This window comes from Lytechinus pictus, chromosome 10, assembly GCF_037042905.1.
Source record: "Lytechinus pictus isolate F3 Inbred chromosome 10, Lp3.0, whole genome shotgun sequence".
Classification (NCBI taxonomy): domain Eukaryota; kingdom Metazoa; phylum Echinodermata; class Echinoidea; order Temnopleuroida; family Toxopneustidae; genus Lytechinus; species Lytechinus pictus.
Window position 1 is genome coordinate 568,452 of NC_087254.1, and position 9,962 is coordinate 578,413.

At 36.9% G+C, this 9,962-nt stretch overlaps 1 long non-coding RNA gene across 1 annotated transcript; it reads left to right on the forward strand.

Moving 5' to 3' along the window:
* Positions 1-946: 946 nt before the first annotated feature.
* Positions 947-7,849, forward strand: LOC135155790 (uncharacterized). The gene is made up of 2 exons (XR_010294961.1): positions 947-1,346; positions 5,444-7,849. It is a non-coding gene; the product is annotated as an uncharacterized LOC135155790 (long non-coding RNA).
* Positions 7,850-9,962: the final 2,113 nt, after the last annotated feature.

Sequence of the window (9,962 nt, forward strand, 5' to 3'; positions counted from 1 at the left end):
AGCGTATTCGGCGTTGCCTTAACGGAGGCCAACTTTGGTTTAACGGTGGTGAACGGTAGCGAGCGGTGATGATTTTTTCTCTCCGCTCCACGACCGCTCCAACAACGCTCGGGCGGTGTGACCAGGCCTTTAGCTTGAGGTCAGGCGAAGTCGAAAGCACAAGTAAGCTCTGTCTTCACTCACCATGCTCACTGGACGAGGTTACATTACACGCGACTGTATTATGTAGCACGACGACACTTCTTCACGGGCGAGACCCTGGACTTGAGACGGACAAAATAGACCTCTCCTCAGCGTCGGGTCGGACGAGATCACGTGATTGGGAGACTGTACGGTACCGTTGTAGAATTCGGCGACGATTCCTCCTGACTACCGATGTCCTGGTCATCATAAACACAGTCGGACCTTGGAAAAGAGTATGACACAGCGGGTCCGGGAAGGGGAGCGGTGGGGGTTCAGTTCTTGTCTTCCGTCCATGTTGTTTTTATAAAGGAAACTAAAGAGGTAACCTGGCTTCGATCTAAAAAAAATATATATACTGCCACACATTATCCACACTATTATAGGCCAAATGCATCAAATAGTATATTTTCTTGATAGGGAAAAATATACACTTTTCCACGTAAAATGTCCACAAGGCTGCTAAAAGGTATACTCTTTCCCTCGATTTTGACAATTGTATGCCCTTTTCAGTACGTGAGTGGATTACCTGATATTAAATACAACCCCTTTTAAAATGCTTGTCGGATAGCAGGTCATGCAAACAGTCGACTCGGGTTTATACCAGCATGCCTAGTATAAACTGCATGTAGGCCTATCTCTTTCGGAGTTCATCACTTCTCTTATCACCTGCCGAAGAAATAAACGTGAACATGTTGAATGAGGGGTTCTTTGTTTTTTTATGATTTGTTTTTGACGAGCGTCTTTTTATCACGCGAGTGAATGTCGCTGATCGATGTTTTTTGCCTTCGACATGTTTGTTTCATGGCTTTCCATAATACCACTAGTATGAATCGCTGTATACGAATCTCCGAAATAAACCCCTACATCGGATGAATCTAGTTCAATGCCAAAGGCAGATGACCTTTTGCTACTTACCTTGCGAGCCGGCTATGTATGATCTGACTGTCGACCAACCATACAGGGATAATACTGCAGCAATTGGCATACATGCCACAGCGCATAGAAATAAGTTCATTTTCGGTTCGATATATGACCTAAACGTGTGAACATACCAACTTGTGTATCAATCAGTTCAAGTACACCGATGACTCTGATATATTGTACGGAATGGACACCAGAGCTGAGCACAGTTATTCCTCAATTCAAACCATTCATGTATTCAGGTAAGATTCGTTTTCATCACAATTACTAGTTATATTACTATTATATGCACACCATTGAGTCTAAATGTGACAAATCCTATTATATGTAGAGGTTTGCTTTGTTGTTTTGTTTGTCTGTTTTTGCTGCATGTAAAGACGTCTATTTCTAAAACAAAAATGCCGTATGTAGGTCCTTGGCACAGATTCATATAGCAATTTACTATTTCGCCTACCCCCCCCCTCTCTCTCTCTCTCTCTGTATTATTATTTTTTAAGGCGATCCAGTGAGCTTGTGTGCGCGGGGCTCATGCAACACAGAGTAGGAATAATGGTTTCATAGTTTCATACACTGAAAAAAGAAGCCAAATGGCTGAAATACATTCAGTTTATTTACAAGGTATAGTCCAGGATAGAAGAGGCATAACCTTGTTTTTTCATATATACAATATTTTTTTATGGTTTCTTGTCAATTCAAGGGTGCTGATTACGAATCTGAATGATGCCACTCGTGTAACCTTGAGCATTTTCCGCAAATTGGCAAAATGCAATATGGCCGCCAAAATATGCATATTACCCATGAAAATCATAAAATTGCCAGCAAATTGGCTATAAAATGTATGTAATTGTGTTGCAGGAGTGAAATACTCTCTGAAAAACATTTTATTGACAATATTTATTGCTTGATATTCAAAATGACCGCCACAAACCTCTGTATACCCTATTATGTACAATATAGGGAAAATTAATTTTTCACAAAAATGATCGCTAAACTGCAAGTAATTGTGATCTATGGACGAAGTAATATATGAAAATCATCAATGCTGACATGATATATCATTTATTATGTAATATATGGGAAAATTGTATTTAATATTCAAAATAGCTGCCACTGGCCCAAATAATATTATTTTCTATGGCAAAGGGGCCAACGAAATTCGCAAGAGTGAGCACTAAAATGCATATTATTAAGAGAAACGAGTGGAAAACTGACTGAAACACATTAATTGCTGACGAAATATATTATTTCATATGTCATGTATGTGATAAATGCTGTATTTTGATATTCAAAATGGCCGCCAAAGGCCCTAAGTGTGTTATGTACAATGAGAAAGAGGACCAAGGAAATCACAAGAGTGAGCACTGAAATGCATTTATTTGTGATGAATAAATGGGATACTGTCTAAAAAAACTTAATTTTTAACAAAATATATCATTCAGGTTTAATACTGTATTTTGACTTTCAAAATGGCCGCCATAGACATTGATTGTATTATGTACAATGCGAACTAGGAAATAAATTTTCACACGAGTGAGCACCATAAATGCACGTAATTGTGATCTATGAGTAAAATATTGTCTGAAAGCATAATTTCTAACAAGATATATCAGTTCTTATGCCAGGTATGTGATAAATACTGTATTTTGAAAGTCAAAATGGCCGCTACAGACCCCAACAGTATTATGAACAATGTGAATGGGGACAAAGATTTTAACAGATTTTGGCTTTGCTTGACTAAATTGTGTTGTATGATTGAAATGTTGTCTGAAAACATGATTACTAACGAAATATATCATATCATCTAAAATTTAGGTGATAAATGTTATATTTCAAAATTCAAAATGGCCGCCATATGCCCATTTTGTGAAAATTATCTGTCCTCATTCAAATTGTACATAATACAATAAGGGTCCATGGCGGCCATTTTCCATTTCAGAATGCAGCATTTATCACCTTAAATGCACCAGATATGATATACCTCGTTAGGAACCATGGTTTTAGACAATATTTCACTCTTACATCACAATTATATGCAATACTTGTAGTCAAGCAAAGCCAAATTCTGTTAAAATCTTTGTCCCCATTCACATTGTTCATAATACTTTTAGGACCTATGGCAGCCATTTTGAATTTCAAAGTACAGCATTTATTACCTCCATGACCAATAAGTGATGTATTTATTTAGAAATCATGTTTAAGACAATATTTCTACTCATACATCACAGTTACATGCATTTTATGATTCTCTTGTAAAAAGTAGATTCCTTATACGCATGTAACAGCATTTAGCAACGGCTTGTATCAGCTATTTTGAATGTCAAAATACAGTATTTATCACTTACATGGCAGAAGAAATGCTATATTTCATAAAATCATGTTTTCAAATAATGTTTTATCATACAACAGGACTTTATGGATTTCATAGTCAAGTAAATCCAAATTCTTTCAAAATTACATGTCCCCATTTACATTGTAGATAATACTGTTAGGGCCTATATAGGGGCCATTTTGAATTTCACAATACAGCATTTATCTCATGCATGACAAAGAAATTATATGTTTCGCTAGAAAACGTGTTTTCAGACATTAGTACTCGGTGATCACAATTACATGCATTTTATAGTTCTTACTCTTATGGAAACTAATTTCTCCAATCGCATCGTCCATAATGTATAATGGGCCTATGGCGGCCATTTTGAATGTCAAAATACAGCATTTATCACATAAATTGCATTTATATTTCGTTAAAAATTATGTTTTTAGCCAGTATTCCACTTGCTTAGCTTAAAACTAGTAATATGCATTTTAGTACTCACTCTTGTGATTTTCTTTTGTCCATATTAACATTGTACACATCACTGTCAGGGCATTTGGTGGCGTTTTGAATATTAAAATTCTTCATTTATTACATATATGACATAACTTAATGATACATTTCGTTAGCAATCATGTTTTCATCCATTATTTCACTAAAAATCACAATTACTTGCCTTTAGTGCTCACTTCTGTGAAAATCTAGTTTTCCCCATATTGTGCATAATGGTTTTTTTTCAGATTGTACATACTGTAGTATACAGGGGTCTATGGCGGTCATTTTGAATATCTAGAATAAAATATTTTGCCAAAAATCGTTTTTCACTCCTGCAACACAAATGCATACATTTTATAACCAATGTGCGGGCAATTTTATGATTTTAACGGGTAATTTGCATATTTTGGCGGCCATATTGGATTTTGCCAATTTGCGGAAAATGCTCAAGGTTACACGAGTGGCATCATTCAGATTCGTAATCAGCACCCTCGAATTGACAAGAAACCATCAAAAAATATTGTATATATGAAAAAAAAACAAGGTTTTGTCAGTTTTCTATGGGGCCTATCCTGGACTAGTATGGAATTTTCACTGCATCTTAATCTGTTTGTCCCGAACCGGTGAATTTTCTACACAAAGTGACGAACAAAATCTTTAGAAATATTGAGAGTTGAGAGTTGGTATAAAAAGATCATCTCAGTCTTCCATTCAAACTATTTCTTTTCGAGGTTGAAGTGGAACCCCCTCTCTCTCTTAGGTGATCCCTCCACTGTTTTGGAGATTCTCAGAAACAAATAGAACGATTCCCAGTTCGGTAAGTTAGAGATTCAACATCAAGTTGCAGCGGTGGTCATGAATGTTCTGTAGAAAAAAGAGAGATTTGAGGAGCAGACTATTATTCACTTCGGAAGGGAGATCAGGTTGATGGGTTAATAAGGTAGCACAGGAAAATTGGTATGGATCATCAACTGTATACAAGTCCATGTAATCTGGGTGGTCAGTAAGACACTCCTCGACTCTGTGTACGAAGTCTTGGCGGAGGTGACCAAGAGAGGAGCAAGATCCGACAAAGTGTTCTACTGTCTCATCATATGAGTCACAAAGGGTGGAGGACTTTCCTAATGTGTAGAGGCGACATTGAGTTAGATATGTGGATAAAAGCAATTGAGATCTTCTCTCAAAAACAAAAGAGAGTAAAATATCTTTATATTTGGGCACAGAAATGTTAATTCTAAAGTTGAATATGTTTGTATAGTGTCTTCAACAATCAATTTCATCATGATTGCTTCCAAACAGACGGAACCAGTCATGATAGTGCAATAAGTGCAAATTAAAGTAACGATAAACAGCTGTAATAGATATGGGTACATATAAATAAATATTTAACATATGAAATGAATATATGCATGTATAATTAAAATGAGCTGAATAGACTGTTTCGCCAGAACGCGCGTCAGCAACCATGGCAACTCTCCCTTTCTAACAGATTATTATTCTCAACACCATTATGTCTTTATTTTGTTTCAGGATAGAATCTTCCAAGCATACATCAAGATCAATCCAATATGAACCTTGAGATTCTGGGTCCGCAGTATTCTATTCGGCCTACGTGTTCGATACCTACAAAATGGCATCAGTTAACAGACAAGGAGCCCCATCAGTCATGCTACAAACACAAACTTATAATTTGAATTCGAATCCCCAACGAACCCAGGGTGGAGTATGCCAACAATGTGGTTATTGTTGCGCACTTATCTGGATAATCATCTCATGTGTATCGGTCTTCATTGGAGTCATAAACACTCTAGTTGGAAGCTTGAACGACGGAGCAAGCACGACAGGCAGCAGTCTGACGTTTGGAACGTCACCTCGAGCAGTTGACCGTACTCAGCTGTACATTGGAATAGGTTTTTTAGTAGTTGGAGTAGTATTGTTGGTTCTTGCTATCATTTGTTGCCGAAGAATCAAGCGCAGTAGTCCTATCCCGACTATGTACTCCGGTGCTGCCATGACAACAACTGTTATACAACCTCCACCTATGCGAGCGACACGGGATCAACATGTCTACGTGTACTCGTCTCAACCAGCGGCACACCAATCGAGGTCTATTCCACAGCATCGATCTGAAGCAAACGAGTTCCAACCGGCTCAACCAGCTGTAAACCGGTATCATACTGCGGAGCCGTCGGCACCTTCTGAGGAACCACTGAATATACCGCCGCCGTCGTATAATGAATTGATGCAGTCCGACACAAACAAAGCATTTCATAGTGGAGTTATGATGACTGATGTGTAAATGAAATATCATTATAATGAGGAATGGTTATAAGAAACCATTGTATTGACTCAAAGCTTGATTAAAAAAATCAACAAAGTTCCTTTTGGCGTAGTGATCTAGTGGTTACGACTCTCGTCTATCAATCAGAGGGAGATGGGTTCGAATCCCAGCCATAGAGTATTTTCCTTTAGCAAGAAATTTACCCACATTACGCTGCACTGAATTCAGGTGAGGTGAATGGGTACCCGGCAGGATGCGCACACGGCCTTTAGCAGCTGGCGGAATAAACATGGGTAATAATGTAGTGCGCCATTATTACATCAGCAATTGCGAGATAATCGGGGCCTCATAAACGCTTTATATTAACAAGGTAAACAGACAGTACAGAAAATACAATCAATGACAATGTCTCATCTCTGTTCCAGTATAGTCAAGCGGCATCACGAAGATGCAGGAGCAGTCATTGGAGCGTATCCAAAAACGTGCCTGCCGGATTATACTGGGTCATGATATACGGTACGCAGATGCTAGAGAACACCTGAACATACATCCCCCCAGTGACAGAAGGTACCCTCTCCTGCTCTCTGTGTCAAGAGACCATGCTTGACTCTTTTCCAAGCTCCATCACCTCTTGTCCCCGCGTAGTAAACACGGATGCAACACTAGGAACACTGGCAAATTTGTGAACATGCGGAGCAGGACTGAAAGACTTATAGGAATAGTCCAATACCCTATCTTACACGCCTGTTATAAATCAATTTTAATGTTTAATGTTGTGTAATCAACTTATTGTCATCGGGGGGGGGGGGGAGGGGGGGGGGTTAATAACTAGTATTTTCCATGCTTGCATGAATTTGATGGACCCCCCTCCGAGCTCTTGACGTGAAACAATGACTATGATATTTCATTTTTACTCGAATTGCAGATTTTACCACTAAAGGCATATAAATTGTTCCAAATAATAGCTTGAATTACACATTGTACAGCCAGCCTTAGGTAATAATAATGATATCGACTGACTCTTCTTTCGGGAAACATCATATTAAATATGCATGTTGCCCTTAAAAGAACCATATTGCCCTCGTCTAAAGACTCGGACCAAGATTCTGTTGCGGGTGTTATATTTGATGTTCCCCTTAAGGCCAGTCAATATTATATTATTATTTACCAGATATCACCTTTTATCCACAGAGTATCCAATTAATACTCATCATCGGCGTTTGTTAATCTTTAAGAAATTTTGAATTTTACCGTATTCTAATTTGATTTGAATATTAACTTCAAAATATATTTGCATTCATATGATTTATTTTTCTATGTTTCCTTTTTTGTCATATTTCACTTTCCATTATACCCATCCTCCACCCACCTCTGGCTTTCAGAGTCCTCTCCCTACACCCCCTTCAGCTTCTTATTCCTATACCACTCTGTTTCTTTTACTTCTCTATACTTCCTTCTAGTCCTACGTTTTCTTGATTTCTTTCTTTCTCCTTCCATTATTATCAATCTTTGTTCTTGATTTGAAGATGTTATGGTTTATTATATATATATTTTTTGTTGTAATGTATTCCTAGTATGTGATGTAGATTCCTACCAGTTTAGCTTTGGGCTACCATGTGGTTATAAATAAATACCTCTTCAAATCGGAAACGAAACACCTTTGTTTTGGCATTTCAGAACTTGGCATTTTTTTCGGTGAAACAGTTCTTATGCATGTCTCGAAGAAAATGCAATGAGCAAACTGATGTCTTATTTTCTTTTGTATTTCATTATATGAAATTATGTTTATTCAAGTTTTGTCCAACGAAAATGGAAACAAAAATGGATTGACAATTGATTGAATGCATTAGATATTAATTCATGCAACTTATTTTGTTATAAAGGGAAGAAATATGCGCACATGTATAACATATGAAATGAATATGATTCCATATGATAACATAATAAAGGAAAGTGGGGACATGACATCAACAGCACACGTAATGAATATTAATGAAAATGTCTATATAACTATAAATATTGCTACATTTCAAAATTTAAAAAATTCGTTACTTTTTTTACAGATATTGATGACATTTTCAGGGTTTTGCTTTGTAAATATTTTATGTATTTATACATAATTATTTTCAGCTCGGAGGACCCCTTTTAAATGCTGAAGTATTCAAAATGTTACAAATTTCATATACAGTGCTGAAATAAGTAATTTAAGTTTGGTAATATGTATTTTTGTTATCTTATTAAAAATTTCAATAGACATTATATCCAGAAGTAAATAATACTTCTTCTTGACATGGATAATGTAAGCTTTACGAGCTCACTATTAAACACCATTACTTTGTCGGGACTCCATGATTTTTTTTATGGAGGGGGATGATTTTAAATATGGCTTCATATCTTCTCGATAATTGAATCATAGTAATATCATAGCCTAGAGTTATCCAGGACTTCGTTGCATAAAAGTTACTATTATGGTACGTTTGCCCTCCAATATATAGGAACTACCATGGTAACGCTAATCTTCAACCAATCAAAATCAAGGATTCCATACAAGTTACCGTTGGGTGGCAAAGTTTTGTGCAACGAGGCCCAGACCTCTCATTTTTATACTTTTCTCCCTTCCCCCTTTCCCGGCCCCCTTTTCACTATTTGAAAAATTACAATGGACGCAGCCCCTTGCCTCCCTGCCCCCTCCCCCTCCCGTGGCGCCTGTTCACTTTCCATACGGTTCGATATTCATAATGGTGATTAACTATGTCAGCAGTCGCCGGAACAGAACTAGTACAGGACAGACTTCTTCAATTTCTCACGTGCAAAGACTGGAATAAAATGCCTGATAGGGTTTACTTTTTTCACCATGCAAAATAATATTCGTATTGCCAAGAAAAAGAATGGTAAATTTGTAGATAAGAATACATAATGGAATAAGAGCAAAGCTTCAGCATATATGATTAAAGTGGTGATGGTCGATAGATGCTTTTAAAAGGCCTACTTTTGAATTCGTGAAAGAACGCTGTTAGTTCATGTTTCCGTGTCTCAAAGAAGAACAATAAGTGTCAATAATATAGAAAGTAGATCACTATTCATGAAAAAAAAACATTCATCAGAATACACCTTGTTTGTCCCAATAGTAATGCGAATGCAGAGCGCGAGCAGAATTTATTTTTTATACGTTTTGAACTGATCGAAAAGGTACCTGTTAAGGACTGCTTGCACTTAGCCATGAAGACGTTACATATTCCAACAATCAAATAATGCGAGCGCGAAGCGCGAGCTGAAAATGTTTGACATTTCTACATAAAAAATGCAAAATTTTAATCAATTTTTGTAATCGTGAACAGGATTAGTATAAATAAATAATTGATGCGAGCGCGAAGCGCGAGCGGAAAAAAATAGAGAATTTTACCTAAAAACGGGACACTCTATTCATATTTTGTAAATCATGAAAAGAATGAGTAATAGGGGATCTTTGTACATTAATAATGCGCGAGCACAAAGCGCGAGCAGAAATTTTTTTGATATTGTGATCTGAAACTGGATAATGATTTCAATAGAGAACAAGTTGAGTATCTGAATGAACATGCGTTTTTCATGTTTAGACCTAGAATCTAGGCATTATAAATACATCTTTTATCATGAAAATTAAAGCGACCGAGAAGCGCGAGCTTAAACTATTTGATATTCCGATCTGAAGAAATAGTCAATTTCAGCTCTATATTTCAAGCACTTTGTAGAAAAATTGTGAGGTGGATATGGATAGCACATTATAAA